A 10,435-nucleotide genomic window follows, 5' to 3' on the forward strand; every position below is an offset into this window, starting at 1 on the left:
AGTTCTTGGTTTTCTGAATCATGAGACACCAGTTCCAGAAATGGATTAGATCCAGACTCGACTTTAACCTTGATTTTAAGTTTGACACAGTGATTGGATAAGAACTTAAATGTTTTGAAAAGGGATAAGTACACTTACTGTGCAGGAAGGATAGAAATATTTAAGTCCTGTGGACTGTGGTGGGTTGTAATATTCACTCACAATTTTTGTTTCCTTCCTATTTTTGCCATACTTATCTCATCTCATGGATTCTGTGCTGGGTCATATGATCTGATTAGGCCAATAAAATATAAACATATATGAATGTGGGAGTTTTAAGTGGAAGCTGGAAACTTTGTTTATATTTTTGGACCACTCTCTACTTCTCTTCACTGTAAGAGCAGTGACTACCAGTTTAAGTTCTCAATGCCTCTTTTTATATAAATACTATTATGAAATATCCATATAAATAATATTCAGAAACATAAAATTTCTGGATCAAGGACAGATGATTTGTACTTACAACAATAATTGCAATAATTCACCACTTCCCAGTTCCTCTTCTCTCTGGGGCAGTGTAATGAATGCCAGATGGTTAGGCTAGCACATACAGATGGGTTTCTTGCACCACAGGAATGGAACCTTGAAATCATGAATCTGGTAGTTTACATGGTAATGGGACATCTGTCCTCTCTCCCTCTCTGACAAGGAAGAAAACCGCCAGATCTCCAGTCATTTATAATCCTTTGGAATATAAACCACTGGCCCCAGGCTTCTGAGATTTAATCCCCCTCTTCCTAGAAATGTAAACTCACTCTTGAAGGAAGAAACTTTCTCACTACTTACTAAGACATTATTTAAGCTCCATGGCTTGTCTTTTACTAGAAGTCAATTGGTGGCTCAGATGATAAACAATCTGCCTACAATGCAGGAGATGTGGGTGCGATTCCTGGGTCAAGAAGATTCCCTGGAGTAGGAAATGGCAACCCACTCCAGTATTCTTGCCTGAAGAATTCCATGGACAGAGGAGTCTGGCAGGTTGCAGTCCATGGGGTCACAAAGAATGGGGCATGATTGAGCAACTAATACATACATAATCATGAATTCTATAAGGATTAACTAAGCAGAATCACAACTTATTTTATTTTCATTTCTACATTTATTACTGCATCCTGGGCTTGGACATAGATATAGGGAGATGTCTGAGGCCAAGTCAAGCCCAGTTGAGCCCAGCAGATCTACTGTTGTCCACAAACCTCACATTGCCTGCACAAGAAATAACTATTTGTTGTTTGAATGCCTTGAAATCTTGAGGTTGCTTTTATGCACGATAAAACTATCAAAGCTGAAAGTGTACCTTTTCAAAATCTTTCCTCACTCTTCAAAACTCTGATTGTGGTTGAACTCTGTTAAAGAAAACTAGAGCTAGACAGTAGTTAAAGAGTTTAAACAGGACTCAATTTCAAATAAAAGGAAAGTGGGGATTTATGGTCAAAGAAAATGATGTAGAGATTGATAAAAGGAAAATCACTTGCTAGTTTTGATAAAGAAATGGTAGAATGACTTTTTGCTAAACTGACCTAAAAGTTTCTTGCTAATGATTGGCCAAGCTGGTCAGATATCTTCTGTGGGAGTGTTGGTGATGAGAATTTGGCCATATACTAAGGATAATGAGAATCTGAAGGTGGGAAATTCTAAGCTAAACCAACTTGCAGGAATTTTTGCTAAAACTAGGCAAAACCAAGACTGACACAGAAATTGAAAAACCTAGACCTGTTGGGAAGATGATTCAGAGGAGCTTGATTAAAGTTTAACCAGAGAGAGACTTTGGCATTTACTTAGATATTTCCATGATTATACAGTCCCTTTCCTCTAGTATTGATATAGAATAATGTGTTTATTGCTTGAAGCAGATTGCATCAAAAGTAACAAAATATCTAACTGGGATCAGTAAATAGACATTTGACTGTGCATCTAAATTTTGCTGTAGCAAAGACTTAGAAAAGTTGTACATGAAAAGTAGACAGATTTAATTTTTACTGTTAATAAAATAATTGTTTTAAAAATTATTATATATTTTTAATATGTTTGCCTAAGACCTTAAAACAAAGCTTGCCATGTAGGAAGTAAAAAATAACTGATAGGGAACAGAGAGAAGGGATTTCTCTGCATCTGTTCTGCTTGACAGTCCACTCCCATATGACACATTCGCTTCATTTTTCATACAAGAATGATCTGTTGTCTCTTGAGATACTATTTTCTGGGAAGGATCAGTCAAGAAGAGGACAGCTTGAAGTCTGCTAGTCTTTTAGTATGAGCGGGTGAATGATGGAAATTCATAGTTTAAGCTAAAGAGAAATGAATACAATTTTGAAGATTGTTTTGAGAATTTGGCAAAACTAATACAATATTGTAAAGTTTAAAAATAAAATAAAATTTAAAAAAAAGAATAAAAGGGAGAAGAAATTGGATAAACTCCTATATGTCTATAATAAGAAACATTATTAAGCTCAAAAGAAGCAAAAAATTCAGTCAAAAATTATGAGTTTCAAATTCTCACTTATTGCCATTTTAATAACAATTTATGTACCTATTCTAAACATTGATTTTATATCTCTAAAAATGGAGGTGATTACTTTTAAGGTTTTTCCTGGAATTACATGGGACTATATATCTTAAAATGTCTTGGCAAAACTGCCAAATGATTATTAATCTACTTTCATATAGTTTTCTCCAATTATCACCTTTAACATTTTCTATTGTGTTATTGAAGCCAACATTAATTTGTTTTAAATTGTGTTATATTGCCTCAAAGCATCTGCTTTATTTCTACTCCTGATTTTAGAATTTTTCTTTTGTATTTCTGAACAATTTACTCAAATTATCTAAACTTTAGTCTTTTAAACAGTACAATGTTGAGGTACCACTAAATACCGACACAAAATAATCAGCTCTAATATGAGTATGGACAAAGTAAGAAATTTAAAACTAAAATAAAAATTAAACCTGGAGAAGAAAATTAGATCCAACCAACAGAATTTAGTGAATGGGGTGGGAGGAAGCAAAGAAACACTGCTATTAAAAAATATAATATAACTTGCTTGACTGATTCTTAATAAAGCATGTCCAATACATGGATTAAAAAAAATCCATTAAAAGAAGCACTTCAAAAAAATGTCAAAATATATGAAATGATATATTTGTAATATTAATAAATATAAATCTGAGCTAGCATTTGTAAGATCAGTCAAAATATAATTTGGGGATAATTACCACAGGTAACAAAGGTGAATTATCTATACTAGTAAAAAAGATTGGTTGTGTTTATTTTAAAATATATTAATCTTGGAACATATTTACACTTAAAAATTAATAGATTTATACATACAAATTTGAATACCATAAAATTCAACTGTTTAAAGTGTATCAATTCAGTTCAGTTCAGTCTCTCAGTTGTGTCCAACTCTTTGCGACCCCAAGGACTGCACCACACCAGGCCTCCCTGTCCATCACTGACTCTTGCAGTTTACTCAAACTCATGTCCACTGAGTCAGTGATGCCAACCGGCCATCTCATCCTCTGTCATCCCTTCTCCTGCCTTCAATCCTTCCTACCATCAGGGTCTTTTCAAATGAGTCAGCTCTCCGCATCAGGTGACCAAAGTATTGGAGTTTCAGCTTCAACATCAGTACTGCCAATGAACATTCAGGACTGATTTCCAGTCCAAGGGACTCTCAAGAGTCTTCTCCAACACCACAGTTCAAAAGCATCAATTCTTCAGGGCTCAGCTTTCTTTATAGTCCAACTCTCACATCCATGCATGACTACTGGAAAAACCATAGCCTTCACTAGATGGACCTTTGTTGGCAAAGTAATGTCTCCGTTTTTTAATATGCTGTCTAGATTGGCCACAACTTTTCTTCCAAGGAGCAAGCATCTTTTTATTTCATGGCTGCAATCACCATCTGCAGTGATTTTTGGGGCCAATAAAATAAGTTCTGCTACTGTTTCTCCATCTATTTGCCATGAAGTGAAGGGACTGAATGCCATGATCTTTGTTTTCTGAATGTTGAGCTTTAAGCCAAGTTTTTTAGTCTCCTCTTTCACTTTCACCAAGAGGATCTTTAGTTCTTCTTCACTTTCTGCCATAAGAGTGGTGTCATCTGCATATCTGAGGTTATTGATATTTCTGCTGGCAATCTTGATTCCAGCTTGTGCTTCCTCCAACCCAGCGTTTCTCATGATGTACTCTGCACATAAGTTAAATAAACAGAGTGACAATATACAGCCTTGACGTACTCCTTTTCTTATTTGGAACCAGTCTGCTGTTCCATGTCCAGTTCTAACTGTTGCTTCCTGACCTGCATACAGATTTCTCAGAAGGCAGGTCAGGTGGCCTGATATGCCCATCTCAATAAGAATTTTCCACAGTTTATTGTGATCCCCACAGGCAAAGGCTTTGGCATAGTCAATAAAGCAGAAATAGATGTTTTTCTGGAACTTTCTTGCTTTTTTGATGATCCAGCTAACGTTGGCAATATGAATCTCTGGTTTATCTTTCCTTGGAAGTACAGAATCGTGCATGCATGCATGGAAAGTTGTTTCAGTCATGTCCGACTCTGTGTGACCCCATTGACTGTAGCCTGCTAGGCTGCCCTATCCATGGTATTCTCCAGGCAAGGATACTGGAGTGGGTTGCCATGCCTACTCCAAGGGATCCTCCTGACCAGCCTTCCATAAATCTAACTTTAGAACATTTTCATCAATCTCCCAAAAATAATGGGCCTAATAAATATTATCTCAAGTTTATAAAGTAAATCTGACAGAACTAAAATTTCCTCATATGATATTTCTCTCAATTAAACATTGAAGTATAGGACATTTAAAAGATTGATAAATAATATCAATGTAAAAAAGTAACTCTAGGAATCAAAAGAAATTCTTCTAAAATAATCATCTAATCTATACTTAAAATCCTAAATGACCTCAAGCCACTGAAGTAGAATATTTTATAATAATCTTACTCTTCTTTTAAAGTAAGTCAGCCCAATTTTTAGAATCCCCCAAATTAAATACAAAACAATAAATTCTAGCTTATAACATATGTGTGTGCTTTCATGATTTCCTTAAGAGATTACAAAAAGCACTCATTATTGCAGAAGTGGTTGAGAAGCTAGACTAATAAAACTGAGAATTTATCAAAAGGCACTCTTAGAGTAAAAAAGTAAATCCAAAGAGTGGCAGAGATATTTGTAATATACTGGTGTTGTTGGCAATATGTTTGTAATATATTCTAATCCAGAGATAGGTGCAAGAAAAGACAGACAGCACTAAAAAAAAATAAGCAAATAACAAGACACTTCACAAGAGAGGCTATACACATAGTCAACAAATACATCAAAAATTTATTTATACTTGCTTGTCATAATAGAAATACAGATTAAGACCTCAGTAAGTTTGCTCACTACACAGCAAAAAAAAAAAAAAAAGACTATAGTTTTAAAACTATCAAATGTTATCAAAGATGTTGAGAAACTTAATTTCTTGCACACTGCTTATGAGAGGTTAAATAAGAAAAAAAGAAAAAGAAAAACTATTAAAAATTATTTGTCACCGTTGATTAAACCTTAAGATATCCACAATCTGTGATCCTCCATCTTTACTCTAAGTAAAATCTGGTAAATCTTAGCACCAATAAAAGATATTCATAACTATGCTATACTTAAAAGTCACTACATTGAAGCCTGACAAATATTCATCAACAGTAGAGTGAATAAATAATTCGAACACTGTTCAAACACTGATTTGATTCATGGCTTGGGAAGTTCCGCTGCAGAAGAGATAGGCTACCCACTCCAGTATTCTCAGGCTTCTCATGTGGCTCAGCTGATAAATAATCTCCCTGCAATGTGGGAGACCTGAGTTTCATCCCTGGGTTGGGAAGATCTCCTGGAGGAGGGCATGGCAGCCCAACTCTAGTATTCTGGCCTGGAGAATGTCATGGACTGTATAGTCCATGGAGTTGCAGAGACAGACATGACTGAGAGACTTTCACTTTCTAAGTAAGTTTCCAAATGTCTCCAAATAAGAAAAGCTAATCTACTGGAAATCAGGAAACAGGTCATAAGTGGGGAAGATTGTGGAACCATTTACTGAGTTTGTATGAGGAAGCTTCTGGAATGCCCATGCTACTTGCCCAGAACATGGTGAACTTGCACATGTATGTTTGCTTTAAGACCACTTGTATATTTCTATTTTCATGATTTGTTCTTTCCTTATGTACTTTTGACTTCAACACAAACTTTATTTTAAAAGTAAAACTTAGAAAATTTCCAAGCATTAGTTTACCCCTATCAAAGCATGCAATTCACAGGAAATAGATTCTCATCAAGAGTTCCTGAAGTAATTTATTAGTTTAACATCCGGCACATTCCTACTGTTGTATATGATTTCGGTACCAATTTTGGCTGTGAAGAACTCCATTCAGAAATGCCAAATAAAGATCTGGATTGCAGTGTTACTTCAGGCAGGAACAATTAACAAAAGCAATAAGAAACCTCTAGCTAGTTTAAGGTTTAAAGAGATGTGCGTAAACTTCTAGGATCTTCTTCACTTTAATCCATATTTCACTGTAAGACAGGTATGACTCACTATGTTTTCCCTGGATGATAAGAGAGCCCTTTTGTGGTGTTACTTCTTTAAGTAAATATCTGGAAATATTTGAGTAAAAAATTGCTCTTTTAATACATCTTATTTTCCAATTTAGCTTGAGAAAGAGAGACAGAATCCTTTGAGAACTTAATAAATAAAAGTCAATTTTATGTTTTCAGGGTGACACTTTGGTTATTTTCTCCTTTTCAAAAAGAAAAAGTAATATTTATAATTTTAATGCTGAATAGCTTCCAATTGCATTTTGCTTGAGTAAGATACTATATAGCAAACCATTTTGCCAAGAACTATCAGTTCAGTTCAGTTACTCAGTCGTGTCTGACTCTTTGCGAACCCATGAATTGCAGCACGCCAAGCCTCCCTATCCATCACCAACCCCCGGAGTTTACTCAAATTCATGTCCATCAAGTCGGTGATGCCATCTAGCCATCTCATCCTCGGTTGTTCCCTTCTCCTCCTGCCCCCAATCCCTCCCAGCATCAGGGTCCTTTCCAATGAGTCAACTCTTTGCATGAGGTGGCCAAATTATTGGAGTTTCAGCTTTAGCATCAATTCTTCCAATGAACACCCAGGACTGATCTCCTTTAGAACGGACTGGTTGGATCTCCCGGCAGTCAAAGAGACTCTCAAGAATCTTCTCCAACACAACAGTTCAAAAGCATCAATTCTTTGACGCTCAGCTTTCTTCACAGTCCAACTCTCACATCCATACATGACCACTGGAAAAACCATAGCCTTGACTAGATGGACCTTTGTTGGCAAAGTAATGTCTCTGCTTTTGAATAAGCTATATAAGTTGGTCATAACCTTCCTTCCAAGGAGTAAGCATTTTTTAATTTAATGGCTGCAATCACCATCTGCAGTGATTTTGGAGCCCCAAAAAGATAAAGTCAGCCACTGTTTCCCCATCTATTTCCCATGACGTGATGGGACCAGATGCCATGATCTTAGTTTTCTGAATGTTGAGCTTTAAGCCAACTTTTTCACTCTCCTCTTTCACCTTCATCAAGAGGCTTTTTAGTTCCTTTTCACTTTCTGCCATAAGAGTGGTGTCATCTGCATGTCTGAGGTTATTGATATTTCTCCTGGCAATCTTGATTCCAGCTTGTGCTTCCTCCAGCCCAGCATTTCTCATGATGTACTCTGCATATAAGTTAAATAAACAGGGTGACAATATATAGCCTTGACATACTCCTTTTCCTATTTAGAACCAGTCTGTTTCATGTCCAGTTCTAACTGTTGCTTCCTGATCTACATACAGGTTTCTCAAGAGGCAGGTCAGGTATGAGTAAAAACAAAAACTACTTGATATCACTAGGGAGCAACTGAATGTAGACACAATCTAGAGATATTTACCATTTAATAAGGTAAAAGTACTGAGTGAATTTCCTATCCATGTAGCATCTAGCCCAAACACTGGCCACAGTCTACAGTCTGTATCATACCACATAGTTAAACTTTTTATTTAAAAAAAAAAAAAAAATATATATATATATAGTAGTGTTTGTGTCCTGAAGAACAAAAGGAAAAAATTCAGATCAAACACAACTCTGCAAATTGGATGAGCAAGGAGTTCTGAAAAGGAGATAGCCATAGAATATGGGTCTAAAAGTCTATGTATAAATTCTGTCCAAATCCAAAACACCTGATTGGCCTCTGAAAAAATGAATGCCTGGCTTCAAGCAACCCATCTACGAATCAAAGAACTGAACTAAGATTTGATCTACTACTCAACAGTCTACTGGTTGTTTGAGTCCTACCAATCTGACCGCCTTCTGAAACAAGAGAGAAGCAACAGGAAAGAGGGAGAGAGAGAGAGAGAAAGAGAGAGATGAGAGAGAAAGAGAAGGGAGAAAGGAAGGAAGGGGAAGGAGAAGGGATGAAGGAAAGACTTTTTGAAGGAGTATCAGCAGAAATTAAGATTGCCAAAATACCCTCACAATATCCATGATATAATACAAAATTAATCAATATCTAAAGAAAGGAAACAAGTGACAAATTCTTAAGAAGAGGAGTGATCTATGGAGACTGAGCTTGTGATGAGTCAGATATTGGAATTAGTAGATCAGTTACTATTATATACTCAAAGGAAAAAAATATATAATAGTACATAAAGGAAAAGATAAAGAAATACAAAGAAATAGGAACTGAAAAGTGGAAATTCTGGAGGGTAAACTCCAATCTCTATTATAAAATCATTCACTGGATAGACTAGACAGCAGAATGGAGATTATAGCAGAGGGAAGAATCAATAAAAATGTAGCTAAAAATGTACCATAAAAATATGGTAACTATAAAGAATCTCAGTAACTTATGCAAACTGTTATAGATATATGTACACATATCAATTCAGTTCAGTCACTCAGTCATGTCCATCTCTTTGTGACCCCATGGACTGCCGCACGCCAGGCTTCCCTGTCCATCAACAACTCCTGGAGTTTACCCATATATACTCACAGACAGATAGCTGATGGAGAGATACTGGTGAAAAATAACTTTTAAAATATAGAAGAGAATTTTGCAATATGTTGAAGACATAAATTTACAATTTCTTGATGCTCAGTGAGTCCTAAGCAGTATAAAAACAAAGAAAACCACACTTATGCATGTCATGGTTAAACTATAGAAACTCAAAAGTTAAAAAAATTAACCAGAGTAAGATTCATTTCATGCAAGACAATGATATTATAAATACTTAAATACTGTTGACTTCTGCTCAGAAATGTGGAGGACATAAAACAGTGAAACAACTTTAAGTGCTGAAAGAAATTCAAACTTGTTAATCCAGATTTTCTTTCAGAAAAATAATCTTTAAAGAATAAATATGAAATCAAAACATTTCAGGTAAAAAAAGGTAATGAGAATTCGCTAGACAAAATACTGCAAGTTCTCCAGGCTGACAGTATAAAATAAGAGGAAATGATAAATATTGGTGAAAGATATAAAATTCTGATCCTCAACTATTTTGAATAAAGACTACACTTTTGTGTGTGTTTGATCAGTTGTGTCTGATTCTTTGTGACCTCATGGACTATAGCCTGCCAGGTTTCTCTGCGCATGGAATTCTCCAGGCAAGAATACTGGAGTGAGTAGCCATTCCCTTCTGCAGGGGATCTTCCTGACCCAGGGATAGAACACGGGTCTCCCTCATTGCAGGCAGATTCCTAACCTTCTAAGCTACCAAGGGACACTTTTGTAGTAATTTGCAAATATAATGGAGATTAAGTAGGTGATTAGTCATTTAACTGCTTGTTGTTTAGAATTTAACATAAATTAAAGATATAACTGCATGTCCCCCACTGGTAGGAAAGGTTACTTTAATGATAGAAACTTGTAATTTAATTGTGTGTCTCCCAGTATGTTGCACCTTTTTTGGTACATACCTACATTTAATAAGTGTTTGCTAAAATTTTGACACTTTTCAGTCTCATAATGTGTTAATACAAATTGTCTTATTTTGTTATTACAATAATCAAGGCCAGTCATTATTTCTTACCATGCTTCAGAGATGAAAAATTGGAGACATACCCAAAGTAACATGCCCAAGCTCACTCTAGGTAAAGTACTTGTAATGTTTCTACCCTATCTGTTATACACAGTTAAAAGAATACATATTCTAGATGTTTTCAGATCTAAAATCAATGCACAACTCAATTAACAGTCATGACTATTTACACCAAGATGATTTTTTTTAAAGTTTGAAAAAAAACATTTATTCAATAATTAATGGCTTAACATAATATATGATTTTTTTTAACTGAAGTAACTATCAATGTTGTCTATGTCC

The sequence above is a fragment of the Bos indicus genome, chromosome 12 (genome assembly GCF_029378745.1).
Source record: "Bos indicus isolate NIAB-ARS_2022 breed Sahiwal x Tharparkar chromosome 12, NIAB-ARS_B.indTharparkar_mat_pri_1.0, whole genome shotgun sequence".
Lineage (NCBI taxonomy): Eukaryota > Metazoa > Chordata > Mammalia > Artiodactyla > Bovidae > Bos > Bos indicus.